Here is a 14,941-nt window from a genome sequence, read left to right on the forward strand (position 1 = left end):
GTGAATATTAACCCTTTTCTTACACTTGCAGGTTCTACCCTCTTCTGACAGATGTCTCTTCACTTTCCTTTTCTGGATAGAAGCTTCACGACTCTCAGGATTGCTTTTTTTTCCCCTTTTGCTACAAACTTTCACTTTCACTTTTAATAGACTTTGCCTATTTCTAGGTCACAAAGTCCTTTTTTATTTTTTTTTTCTTCAGAAGCTTCATGGTTTTATATCTTACATTAAGGTCCTGCTCTATTTTAATTTTTTTTCGTGTTATTGTTCTGAATGAGTGATATGGGCTTAGTGTCATTTTTTTTTTTTTAATGTATGGACATCTAGTTTTTTCCCAGTAACATTGTTCAACAGGCTTTCCCTAGTGTTTACTTTGTCACTTGCAGTGGTTATTAATTCTGTCATAATTTTCGAACTGCTTATTCACCAAGTACATCCTTGTGTTTTTACAGCATTATTGTGTTTTCACCTTTAAACTAGAGTTAAAATCATTGTATGTATCATGGTATCACGGTATCAGTAATACAGCATTCTCAGTAAGAATGGTCCCTTACCACCAATGAGTTTCATGCTTTCCTGTTTTTCACGATACTAATGCTACCTCCCCCTTTTCTGTTTTCTTCCTTGATTGGGTCTCTTTGTATAGCCTAAGTTGGCCTCACTGCCTAGTCTAGTCTGGCTTCAGACTTGCCATCTACCCACTTCTGGTTCTCTGCTACATGCTCTACCATACTTTCTAGGATTTCTTACAATAAGTATCCATGGTAAGACATTCCTTTAGCTGCTCTTTGAATGAGAGTATCTTTATCTCTTCCTCGGTTGTAACCGGTGACTTTGGTATGTAATGTATTCTTGTCTTGCATACCTTTAATTTTTCTGAAACTTTGAATAGGCTGCCATCCTTTTATCTGGCCTGGGAAGTTTCTGTTTAAAAGTCCACTGACAGTTCAGAAGAAAGAAGTTCCCTGGTAAACAAGGAGATTCTTCTCTTGCAACACTAAGAATTTCATATCTTTGATTTTTTTTTAAGTTTGTTTAAATTACATTGTCTTGGTTAAGGTTTCTATTGCTGAGAAGAGACGCCATGACCATGGCAATTCTTACAAAGGAAAACGTTTAACTGGGACTAGCTTACAGTTCAGAGGTTCGGGCCATTATTGTGTTGGGTGGTAGCAATAGTGGCAAGCAGGCAGGCATGGTGCTGGAGAAGGAGTTGAGAGCTCTACATCTTGATCTTGAGCCAGTGGGAGCAAATGTGTGTCTCCCTGAGCAGAGCTTGAGCAAAGGAGAATTGAAAACACACCCCCACAGTGACATACTTCCTCCAGCAATGCCCCACCCCCTAGTAGTGCCATTCCTTATGGGCGACATTTTCTACCAAATACATCTTGATGAAAACTTTGTGTTTAACCCATTGGGCCACTTTCCCACTCATATAGTTGAGATCCACATCTCTCTATAACATCTTAAAACTTGAATCTATTATTTCTTTAAATACACTCTCTGATAATTTCTTTCACTATTCCCTCCAGAACTGACTTGTTTCTCTTGATGATGCCCACATGTCACATGCTTGCTTCACATTTTCTGAGTGGTTACTTTTGCATTATCTGTTCCCCAGTTCAGATTCCCCATCTGCTTCAACAGGCTGTTTGTGAAGCTTCCTGTTGATTTTTCCATTTTATTCATTTTGTTTTCAGCTCCAGAATACCACTTGGTTAAAGTGTGTTTCTTTTTAAAGATGGATTCTAGCTTATCAGTGGTCTTGTTCTGTTCATTGTTATTCTCTTGCTGACACTCAATTGTCTATCTGTGACTTTCAGAGATCTTTTAAATCTATGATTTTTTTCAGGTCTGCTTTCAATTATTAGGGTTATGTCTTGAATGTATATTCTGGTTTTGGTGTTGTTTTCTTGCCATTTTCTGTACCTTCAAATCTTTGATAAACATTTTCACATTAACTTTTAAGTTACATTATTTATTTGGTGTGCATGGATACATATTTGTGAGAATGTGTGTGCCATGGTATATAAGGAGATCAGAGGACAGCTTGTGGGAACAGGTTCTCCCCTGATGCTAAGTAGCTCCTGAGGCATTGAACTCATGGTGTTAGGGTTGGTTGAAGATGCCTTTATTTAATACTTTATCTAGCCATACTAGATAGTGTACAATGGGTTAGGGGTACCTTATATGCTAGCCATGAGGAGAAGGTGTGTATATAAACTATTCCTAGTGGCTGCTGGAGAGGGATCCCAATGGAGTTTATGACGTAATTCATTGGCTACTTCATCAGTTATTCTTTTTTGTTGTTGTTATTTTGAGGAACTATCTGACTAATGTAGTCTTAGAAAAAAAAGTCTGTATGTTGCTGCAGAGTTTAAGAATGGGTGTACTCCATTATGATAAGAAGGTCATTAAAGCAGAGGAGAGGTAGCTAGTCATAAGCCACTAGGAAAAGTAGGGAGAGATGAATGCTATTTCTCTATTCATTTGTCTTCTTTTACTCAGTCTAGATCCCTAGTCCATTGGAATGGTGCCATTCAGAGTGTGTCTTCCTTCCTTATTAAACCTTTTTGAAAATATTTTCATAGATAAGTCTCAAAGCTATATTTATGAGTGATTCTAAATCTGTCAAGTTAACAATCAAGATTGACTCTCACAGGTCCAATCCTTGTCAACATGACACTGATATGTCTTAATTTTGACACATACTATTCCACCTTTGGTCCTCAAAGTCTCATGAACATTCATAGTGCAAATGCACTATTCTGTTCATATGTAAGAGTCTTCCAAATATCAGCCAGTCTAATACTGCTCAAATGCTCACAGTTTCAAATATCTTTAAAGACTCAAGGTAATATTCCAACTGTGAGTGAGCCTTTGTAAGAAAATTTTAAAAAAAATCTAAGCTACATATTTCTATCATATGATGATTGTGCTGGTTTGAAAGAAAATGGCCTCTGTAGGGAGTGATACTATCAGGATGTGTGGCCTTGTGGAGGAAGTTTATCACTGTGGGGGTGGGTTTTGAGGTCTCCTATGCTCAAGCTACACTGTGTGTGACAAGTTGCTTCTGATGCCCATAGAACAAAATGTAGAACTCTCTGCTTCTTCTCCAGCATCATGCCTGCCTGCATGCCACTATTGACACCAAGTATAAAACTAATGTGCTAAACTTCTGAAACTGTAAACCAATCCCAATGTTTCCCTTTATAAGAGTTGCTATGTTCATGGCTTTTCTTCACAGCAATAGACTCCCTAACTGATGCTTGGGGTGGGGGTGAGGGTTGGCAGTGGTATTAAGACCTATCCCAGGGGCATAAACTGGCTTTTTGGAGCCCATTCCCTATGGTGGAATACCTTGCTCAGCCTTGATTCTGAGGGGCTTGGTTCTGCTTCAGTTTGGTATGCCATACTTCATTGACTCCCCAAGGAAGGCCTTACCCCCTCTGAGTAGTGGACAGGAATGGGAAGAGAGAAGGTGGGGGAGGATAAGTGGTAGAAGGGGTAATTGGGTTTAGTATGTAAAATGAAAAATAATATTTTAAATTAAAAAAAAAATAAAACCCTAACTGAGAAAGAAGTTGGTACCATGGACTGGGGTATTGCTGTGATAGACCAGACCATGTTTTTGCTTGGAGGAATATGGACTTTGGGACTATGGATTTAAAAAGCAGTTGAATGCTTTTAGTGCAGTTTAGTGGGTCATCATAGTATGAACACGGAAGACAGTGGTCTGAGGGTGATTTGAACTGTTGGGGCCTGGCTCAAGATGTTTTAGGAGAGAAGAATGTTAGTATGCTAGCATGTGGCCTAGAGGCCAGGCAAATAATATTTTGATGAAGAACGTAGCTGCTTTTTTCCCTTGTATGAAAAAAAAATTTGTATGAGGCTAAAGAGTTTTAGATTAATTGTTGGCAGATGAAATTTTAAAACAGCCTAGTCATGGGGTTAATACCGTTAACTCCATTGAAGGTTTATAATGAAAGGAAGCCTGCTGATAATGGAAAAGTACAAAATGTACAATTTGAGGAGAAAAGGAGCTTCAGGAAGTGGAATGGAGCAAAGTCCTGCATTCAAGGGCATAAACAGACTAAGTAATGGAATAACAGGAATAGTGACCACAGGGCAAGATCCCACCCAACTAAGTTTTCAACTTGTGAACACAGATTAAAGAAAAGCGTAGAGCCAAGTGTGGTGGTTCACACTTGCTTTGGTCCAGTATTTCCTCCCTATGTTCCCTTCCCTATGTTTTGGAGTATGTGATCTGCTTTTTGAAGTTGGACTGAATGAATTTTTCTATTATGATATGGATAAAAGCCTATGGGTGTCACAGAGTGTAATGTGGTGGCTTGAAAGAGAATGGCCTCCATGGGGAATAGAACTATTTAGGAAGTGTGGCATTTTTGGAAGAAGTGTGTCTCTGTGGGAAGGGGCATGTTTTGAGATCCCTATGTTCAAGCTGTGCTCAGTGTGACATGCAGTTGCTTCTGCTGCCTGCAGATAAAGATGTAGAAGTCTCAGCTCTTTCTCCAGCACCATGTTCACCTTCACATTGCCATGTCCTGCCATGAAGATAATGGACTAAACCTCTGAAACTGTAAGCCAGCCCCAATTAAATGCTTTCTTTTATAAGAGTTGCTATGGTCATGGTGTCTCTTCACAGAAATAGTAACCCTCATTACAATAATAATAAATAATAAACATTCCTATTCTAAAGGGAGGGTGGAGAACATAACAAAGCCAAATGAAGCAGTGTCAATCTAATGTAAAATTTTACTTCATGTCCAGCATCTGGGGCTCCTTCTAGTACTATTATTACTCTAACATACCTGAGTAGTACAGAGCCTTCCCTTATGCTACCTATAATGTAGCCTTCTCTTGGGCAAGCTCTACTCTCTACTTGCAGCTTTGCTTAGCAGATGCCAATGGTCCTGGCATCCCTAACATTATGAAGTCTCTCCTTTAATTTAGGATTTACTTCAACATCTCCACACGAACTTAGAAATCTGACCTGGCTATACCCTGCCATACCTTGGTATCTTCCTGGAATTTTGCTTTTAGCCTTGTTTTATATTTTTACATGACTCTGAAGTCAAGATGTGCTGGCAAGTTCTGCTTCTAGTCTGAGGTGTAGTCTGGACCTTTCAACCACAGTTGTCTTAACTTTGGTGCATCTAGGTTGTTGAACCAGGGTATATGTTTTATTAAGTCGTTATTTTAGAATAAAGAATACCTTTAGCAGCATTCCTAGTCCAAGACCTCTACTTTCAAATTACTAAGTAGCATTTTAAATTGGAGTCTTCAAGGGGTGGGGATTTATTCTCAGTGCACCTTTCTTGTTCTAGCAAAGAACACCAAATTTATCTTCAATAACACTAACCTTAAATACCTAAAACTGATTTTCTGTACTTTTCTTGTTCTTCCCTTGTAACACTACATAGTTTTCATGTATTCTGGTTTTTTTTCTCATGCAACATTTACTAATAACAGCCAGCAATAACCACATTAACAGACTACGCCATGCTGTCTTAAAACTTCTTTCACTGTGTAACTTAGTCCATCATTTTAAATTCTCACTCAATCTTTCAGGACATGACTAGAATGAAACATTAGGCTTTGAGAGAATATACTCTGAAGACCCTTGTCCTAATTTTCTTCCTGCTGCTGTAATAAATCACAGAACAAAGGCAACTTAGGGAAGTCTTTTATTCTAGCTTACAGTTTATAGTCCACAATGGGAGAAAGTCAGGGCAAGAGTTCAAGGAAGGAACCTGGAAGTAGGAGACTGTTGAGGAATAATGCTTCCGGGACTGCTTTGTAAGGTTTGCTCAGCTTGCTTTTTATATAACCCAGTACAATCTGTCCATGAATGACACTATCCACAGTTACCTGGGCCTTCCTGCATCAGTCATTAATCAAGATCATGCCCCACAGGCATGACACTGGACAATCTGACACAGGCCATTCCTCTGTTGAGGACACCTCTTCCTAGATGACTCATCTGTTGAGGATACCTCTTCCCAGATGACTCTCATCATCTAGAGACCAACACAATTGGTTCTCTGTCAATTTTACATATAAAGACATCACTATCAAACAATAACCTTCCTTTCCTTGTTTATCCCCAAGGTCTTGTGTTATTACAATATAAAGCATAATATAACTTTAAAAATCCCACAATCTTTAAAAAAATATCCAAGCACTTTAAAAGTTCAAATCCTCTTTAAAAATATCAAAACTCTTCGTATTTCTGTAAAATAAAAACTAAATTAAATACCTCCCTACTCTAAAAGAGAAAACTGAAAAAAAATCGTATTTAAGCAAAGCCAAAGTCCAGCAGCAAATCTTATACCTGAGTGTCTGACATCTGGGACTCATTCCTGATCATCAGGCATCCAGAAGATTTGGGAAGCTCTATGTTTTTGGCTCTGCCATCTGCAGCATGCATCTTGTCTTACAAACTCAAGATGACTTCATTCCATGTCTGCTACTGTCCATGATGGTCATTCCATAATTCTGATGTCACCAATAAGATGGAGTTTCCACTCCAGCTGAGGCTGCCCCTTCACTAATGCACTAATGGTTACCTGTCATCTCTTCAGGGACTCTGACTCATGGTGCTGAGCCTTATGTGTTCCCATGACTCCTTTAAATCCTTAGGTCTTCATAGCAACTGAGGCTGCCCCTTCATGAATGGCCTCTCTTGGACCCTCATAGTGTCAAGTCTCAGCTTCTGTATATGTAGCTTTCAACCCTGTAGCTCTCATGCTTTCCAAATGAGTGCCATATGCACAGCTCTTACTGCCAAGAGTAGTTGTCATCTTGAGATGCAGCATTGTCCTTCTGGATTACATCTTCTGGGCACTGAGGCTGTTGAAATACTTCCCAGAGGATTTCACCACAATAATGCTAGTTTCTTAGTAGTCACACCTGATTCTCCAGCCTCAACACACCAACATCAATTATCTCAGTACAACAAAGTTTTAACTCCTATAGAGTCATAGATCCAAATATCACATAAACATTCTTGATGGAGTCATAGTCATTGCTTCCCTTTGCAATGCCACAAATCAGGATCCCATTGTTTATGTTTCTCTTAAAAATGTCTGTGTTCCAACCCCCACCCCCAACAGCTCATTAAGCTTGGAGCATTAAGCTTCATGGCCTTTTCTACCTCAAGACTCCAAAATTCTTCCACAACCTTCCTAAATAAAGAACCTGGTTCGACCCAACATTCACAGGAATAGTCAATTTAGTACCAAGCTCTTTCTTTGTTTGCTTTCTGTTGCTGTGATAAAACAACAACCAAAAGCAATGCTGGAGAGAAGAGTTCAGTCTCTTTAAAATGCACACGAGTTGACAGGATACGGCCCATCTTTGAGGAGAGCCAGAGCAGGATCTCAAGGCAGGAACCACACGCAGTAACTAAAGTGGAGACCACAGACAGTTGCTGCTCTTGGCTTATTCAGCTTGCTTTAGTACACAACCCAGGACTGCATGGTGAGCAATGTGTCCACTCAAAGTCTTCTAGACCCTCCAGCATCCATCAATAAGCAAGACAACGCTCCACAGACACTCCCAGGATTATCCAATGAAGGCAATTCCTCAATTGGGTTTCTTCTTCTCTGGCTATTCCAGTTTGAAACCTTAGGAGAACACTTCACCATTTGCCTTGCTATTAGCATTTTAGTCACCTTTACTTCTACTATAACTTCAAGTTCTGCTTATAGCACTTTAGACCTTCTCTAGTCCATAACTATAAACCATTTCCCCACAGAAACGGTTCTAAAGTTCTACATTGTCAGATTTATCATCACAACAACCCTCTTGTTACCAATTATTTTTTATATTAGCTATGTTTCCAATTGCTCTGACTATCTTACCAAAGGAAATTGAAGGAAGATATTTTTAAATGTACTTTTTATTTTTAAATATTTATTATTTTTCTTATTTTACATATTGATCCCAGTTCCCCCTCTCTCCCTCCCTCCCATTCCACCTTACCCCCATTCATGCCCCCCCCCCAGGGAGGGTGATGCCTTCCAGGAGGGATCATCAAAATCTGTCAAGTCATTTGGAGTAGGGTCTAGACCCTCCCTCCTGCCTCTAGGCTAAGGGACTATGTGCTTCCAAAGTCATTTTATGCACCAGGGAAGGATGATGCATGAGCCAGGAACACTGCATATGTACTAAGGAAGCAGGGAAAGGGGGGGTGTTGTGTTCCACTTGATCTCTCTTATTTGTATTTGATCTCACTCTACTACTGACAGGTTAATGCCATCCTCATTCAGGGTGAGACTTGCTTAGTTAAATCTCTCTGGGCGCATCCTCACAAACACTCTTGGAGGTATTTTCTAGGCGAGTCTATATCCTATCAAGGTGAAAATCCAGACTAAGTACCAAATATGTGTCTTCCTCTATTGAGTTCTGAGTACTGGCTTGGGGAGGCTCCATCTCTCTAGCTGCTGAAGTGTGCTGATCTCCTATGTATCTTGATGAGGTCACATAAGTAGATTCTTTGGTTACTGTTCCCAAGAAACAGAGAAGTCAAGCTCACTAATTTTCTTCTTTATCTTGTGGAGAGATCACAAGTTGGAGAGACACTTGGGGGTGCTCCTTTGATGCCTAGCTGTGCTCCTCTGAGCAGGTTGGCACAGTTACAAAGGAATTGTTTTATTTATATTCAATATATCTCTTCTGTGTCTTTCTTCTTTGATGGTGTTCTGAAACTCTTATAGCCCAGCAAAGACATTTTCCTCTGTAGTTAATTGTTAATTCAGTGCACCTTGGAGAGAGCATAGTAGAGAATTTATATTGGACAATCTTGCTGGGGTTACACCCTCTGAGACAATGGTGCATTCCTAGCAGCTGCCATATGACTACCAAAACCTCATCATGGAAGGAAGATGTTCTTTTGCCTGTTGGTCTGAAGTTTTACTACATGATTGCTTTCCTGATTGGTCATGATTCTTATGATTCTCTTCCATGTCAGGAAGTCATAATAAATGTTCTCTGATAGTAGTCCATTTTAACCAAGACAGCGGAAGAGTGTTCCTCCCTGAAAGGGATCTGACTTCTCTTATATATTTTATAAACAATTTGACAGCTTACAAAATCAGAAACAAACAGAAATGTTTTTGATTCTATTTATCAAATTGGAAGGAATTGGTACTTTTCCTGAATTGAGTTACCAAGTTTCTAAATATGAGTCTTTAACTAGCTTCAGCAATGTTTTATAGTTTCCCTCATACCTTTTGATTGGGTTGAGTCATTCACTGACATATCTACTTTTACACTGTAATTTTTTAAAAAGAAATCTTGCCTGTTGTGGTGGTGCATGCTGGTGCCTCTGAAGGAGGCAGAGGTACGAAGATCACGAGTTCGAGGCCAGCCTGGGCTACACATTTTTCTCCCTTAACCTAGAGACAGGAGAGAAGTCCTAGTCTCTACTTCAAATGACTTGACAGATTTACATGACCCCACCTGGATGGCATTGCCCTACATGTGGAATTGGGGTGGGGTAATGGGAGGGGAGGGTGGTCATGTGAGGGGGGAGAGAGAGTAAGAGGGAGGGAGAAAGGGAGAGAACTGTGATCCACATGTAAAAAAAATCTCAGTATTTAAAGGAAAATAGATGATGTCATTAATATTAAGACTGTACCTGGTAATGCTGCTAAAATCAATTGTTTCAGCAATTCTAGATCAGTGTTTCTTTTTAATAATTAAGATTAAGGGCCTTTTCAAAACAACCTTTCCTGTCTCTCATCTGCTTCCACAGCAATAGAGCTTGATCATGTATTCAGAAAAGTTTTCCAAATGATTTTGAGGTAAAAATCAACCTGTGAGCTACTCTTCTGTACTGATGCAATGATGTGAGATGCAAATCAATTTTCTGTGCAATATAAGTCCTAAATATGTTTTGCTTTCAACTATCTGAGTAACTGAGGCAAAAACATACATTGTTTTAGACACATCTGTCAAATTTCCTTTTACCCTTGATTAGACAAGGGTCAACTCATAAAAGCAACTAGTATAAATTTAAATATGAAATTTGCGTGTCAGGGGAAAAAAGTATTCAGAAGTGAGGTTTCTTGATTCCTTTAGAAGGACTGTGGCAGAGCAAGGTCAGAGAAGGATGTACGAATTTTGAAATGGAGGTGGCTGGATGTGTTCTTTCTTGGCCAAGATCTCCACAAACAATAAAGGACAATGAGTAAATCATTTTTAAATGGATGAGACTAAGCATCCAGATGTTTGGAAGCAAGATACTAGCTGGTAATGCACTGCAGCCATCATCCAGGCTCTTCCAGAGGGAAATGATAGTGAAGCCAGGCACTCTGCTTTCTAAATATCCTCTAGAAACCAATCTTGTTGTCACCAACATCACAACTTTGTTGCAGCTGGCAATTTGCCAATACCTGCTTGGCAAGGACTTCTTCCCCTTGCCTCTCAGACATATATTTTCCCATTTTAAAGCATTGAACCTAACACACAGCAGAGCAAGGATATTGGAATCACATAGCCATACTCCAACCTATTTGCAGGAAAACCTCCAATCTTCATATTTAAAGTATTATTTTTGCCTTCCAAATCTTGGCAGCATAAATTATCAGTGTGTGTATCACTGTTCTGAGTAATCCAAAGAAGTAAAAACATATGTCTGTGTAGCCACACAGGTGGTTCTTTGCAGCTATTTTGAGTTCTAGAAAGCAAATAGGTCAAATACATCAGTTTTAAAGTATAGAATATTTAAAAAATGCCATTAACTAGTATTTTAATTTAAAGATCTTTTAGCTTTTACAAATGAAATGGTTAGCAATGCAAAATCATCAATAAATTAATTTTTTTGGCTGGAATAAGGTCAAATACACCTTTTCAGTCTCTGACCACTTTTATGAATATCAAGTGTATTCTGTCATTTGGTAGTGTAAAAAATATTTATTAGCAAGGGGATGCTAGTTGGCCAGATAAATCACATCCCCATTGCACCAGCCAGCAGAGAGAAAATTAAGTCATTTAAATGTGAAATTTATTGGCTTCCCTTTTCTGCTTTTCCCCTTGTCTCTTGGAAGCAGAAACTATGGATCCCGTCCCATGGCCTTCTCCAGGCTCATCTTAACATCTCTCTTTCTCCCTGAGGTCAGAACACAGAATCTCTTTTTACTGAGGAAAAAAGAATATTGAGGACAAATGATAGCCAAGATTCATATGCTACATGATAGATTTCTGTACAGCCATGTAAGTGTGTGTGTGTGTGTGTGTGTGTGTGTGTGTGTGTGTGTGTGTCTTGATCTCACTTTATCTTAAATTGATCTATTTGTGTATCCTTTCTCCTTTAGGTTGTAAATTTTGGCAGGATACAGTTTGTCTCATTCATTGCACTGCTTCTAAGGCCTGATGTAATAGGTGACAAGGAATATTTCTTGAGCAAAACTCAGCTGAAGATCAACTAGAGAACATATTATTTCCTTTAAGGATAATGAGACAGACCAGATGGTGAAGGGTTAGTGCAGGTTTCCATGATAGGAAGTGGCAATGACCTTTTTCTCTGCTGAACACTTTTTAAAAGCCAGCTCCTATTTATTTATTTATTTATTTATTTATTTATTTATTTATTTATTTATTTATTTATCTACCCCCTTATTTATTTACCATTGACCATTTGTTCCCTCTGCTGTATGACTCAACCAGAGGAGCACATTAAGCATATGAGGCCACTTGGAGGCATTACAAGATGTTTTGGGCAGTGGGACCATCATTTGGCTCATGGTCCTTGGCGCTCCATATTCTGTTCTCAGAGTCCCAGATGGCAACTTAGCATAATTTCCCATGCACTGTGCCCAGCCAAATGATTCTGTCCAAGCTCAATATCAAAAATACGGAATGATGTAATTTGGGAGAGAAACATAATTTGAAATCTATAACATCAATATTCTATGTTCCTTTAATTTGTGAAATGCAGTTCTATCCTGCCATACAAAGGCTAAAGATAATTCAATTTTGTTTTAATACCTTCAAAATAAAGTAACTTCCAAAAAGTCTAAACTTTTAGGTGTTAAAAGGTCTTTAAAATCTTAAGATATTTTACTATTTATTTATTTATTTATTTATTTATTTATTTTGTGTGTGTGTGTATACATACATGTGTCACAGCATTCATATGGACAGCAGGGGATAACTCAAGGGAGTGTGTTATCTTCATCTACCATTCAGGGTCCAGAGGTTGCAGTCATGTCTTCAAACTTCATGCCAAGCACATTTACTCACTGAGACATCTTTCCAGATTGATATTTAAAAACCTTTCTGCCTGATGTCTTATACATAGAATGTATACATTTGCCACAAGAGTTAATAACAATATTTATTCAATGATGGACCCCATACATGGTGGTCACCCATACCACCTAGGAATAATCGGCTGTTCTATGTTTGTGTAAGTATACTCTATGTGGTTCGAGCATATTATTCAATATGCATTCTCTGATTGCATTCTTATTCTTAAGCTATGCTTCTCTATATATGAATGAGCACACATATCCATATAAAAAGTTAAACATCTAAAAATGTTATTTAGATGTTTCTCATACACATTTAAGAATGTCAGTATTTCATTTCTTTTACTTCATAGGCAGTGCTATCATCTAAGAAATTTTTTGAGATATTTCATTACAAAATTATTTGATGTGATTTTTCTATATAATTAAGGGTTTGACTTACTTTCTATAAAAATAGGGTATAATATTTGAAATAAGAGACATTGATTGTTTTCCAAAAAAATTGGTATGAACTATTTAGTTCACATCTGAGCTATAATATCGCATTGTGCTTGTTTTGACTGCTCTTTTGACTTAAACAAAATCATTCCCTATGTAATCTCCAACAAATGTTGAATTTCAAGATAAAATTACATACATTTGAAGAAATTCAGTATACAAATAAATACAGCACGCTGCTGTTTAGGGACTGCTGGTACAATCTGCTGCCAATTCTTAAAGCATTAAACCCTACAACTCCTCTACTAAATAATAATAATACAGGCTTGAGGTGCACTGGAGAACAGGGTGATGCAGCTATTGAAGTCAATGGAATCAAGCATCCGGTTACCAATTTGGATTGGAAACTTGCCAAGGTAGATTTCATTTATTTATTTATTTTTACTACTGTTAAAGCTCACAGAATTAAGTTACAAACATACACTCAAACACTCAAACTCTAAAAATAAAGACACAAGCATATACCATTTAGAGAGTATATTCAGCAGGGTTCTTTAAATGAGCATACACACACACACACACACACACACACACACACACACAGACACACACCAAAATACTTTTTCTTTTTAGATTGGCTTATAGAATGATGAGGGGCTGGGTACACAGGAGAGACTGGGAACCAGGAAACTGTGTAGTCCATGCAGCTAGTTGCCGTGGACACCCAATGCAGCACTGATGGCCAGGAGTTCCTTGAAGAGTAGCTGGTGGTAAGGCTATGTTGGATTGCCCAAACAGCTGGTGTTCAATGTAGAGGATGAGCAGCGACAGGTGAACTCCCTTGGGAAGAAGAATAAAAGGCAGGAGCTCAGAAGTTGGTTTAATATTTCCTGGAAGTGCACCTCACAGATGTGCTCAGAGGTGTTTCTCCTCCGAAGTTTCAAATGCTGTCAAATTGACAGCAAAATCAACCATTGTAGAGGGCCAGGGACTTTGTAATTTCAGTTTCTTCTTATGTAGTACATTTCTTTTCTTAGACCACATCCTGTGCCTTGCCATTGAGATATCTATTTAGGTGCAGTGGAACTGCCTTTAAATCATTTATACAGTTCTTTTACTGCCTTGGGCTAATGTATGGGCTTAGCTCTATCTTTTTCAAGTTGGTAATGATCAACTTAAAAATTGCACAATTACAAAAAGTAAAAACAAACAAACAAAAAAATAGGATAATGCAAGAGCTATTCACGAAGTACCAACAAATTTACATAGTGTTAAGCTGAGGTGCTAAAATGTGGGAAGCCCTGGGTTTGATCCCTAGCAAAAAGAAGTCAGATGACATCCCCACCTCCTTTTCTATTAGCATCCATTAACAAGCCGAGTTGGTAGATTTTTAATTGTGTATCATCGCAATGTTTTTTGATATTTAATAGGATCATTCAAGATCAGGATTTCTTGGCATTTCCACGAAGTTTTATTTCTATTATCTACAATACGTTCAGATTTCAAAGAACAGTTTTGGTGCTAATTACCAGATTTTGACTTTTATGAAAAACCCCATACCACATGTCCCAATTTCATACTCAGCTACATGTGGAATCTGAAATGTGGTTTTATCAAAATGAGCTCACACTTTGGTGTGTGGAAATTCACTTCTAAAGTAGAGATCATAATTTCAAAAACAAACACAATTTGCACTCTGTTTTTCATGAAAAATTACGATGGTTGGCTGTGATCTTTTGAAAAATGTTTTACTCAAGTACTAGCTTTTCTATGCAATGCATCTGTGGCTAACACCAGTTGGTTGTGAGCAGCATCTTCCTCCACACAAGCACAATGGCATCTCTTTAATTGGTACCCTTTAAAGAGTAGGACTTCAAAATTTTCTTTAAAGTTATTTTATTCTTCTTTAGAAATCCAAAATCTGTTTAAATATTTCCTATTTACTGGAATCAAGAGCAATGGTTTGAGGGACCAATGATGGGAGTAAATATGGTCTTTGACTTACTAATTAATTCAAATGAAAGCTGGTTAATTACCATGTGAGATAGAAATATTCTTTTATTTCCCTAGTGGCAGCTGATCCATCAGAAGGCAGGCAAGGGTTTGAATTCCCGTCACCTGTCAGCCATTTTACCTTGTATAAGTTAAGTAAGCTCATATGTAAGAGGATTCTCCATCCACTGAGTGGCAGAAAATTATAGACCACTTTTGAAGATGAAATGGTA

This window comes from Phodopus roborovskii, unplaced genomic scaffold (genome assembly GCF_943737965.1).
Source record: "Phodopus roborovskii unplaced genomic scaffold, PHOROB, whole genome shotgun sequence".
In the NCBI taxonomy this organism is placed as follows: domain Eukaryota; kingdom Metazoa; phylum Chordata; class Mammalia; order Rodentia; family Cricetidae; genus Phodopus; species Phodopus roborovskii.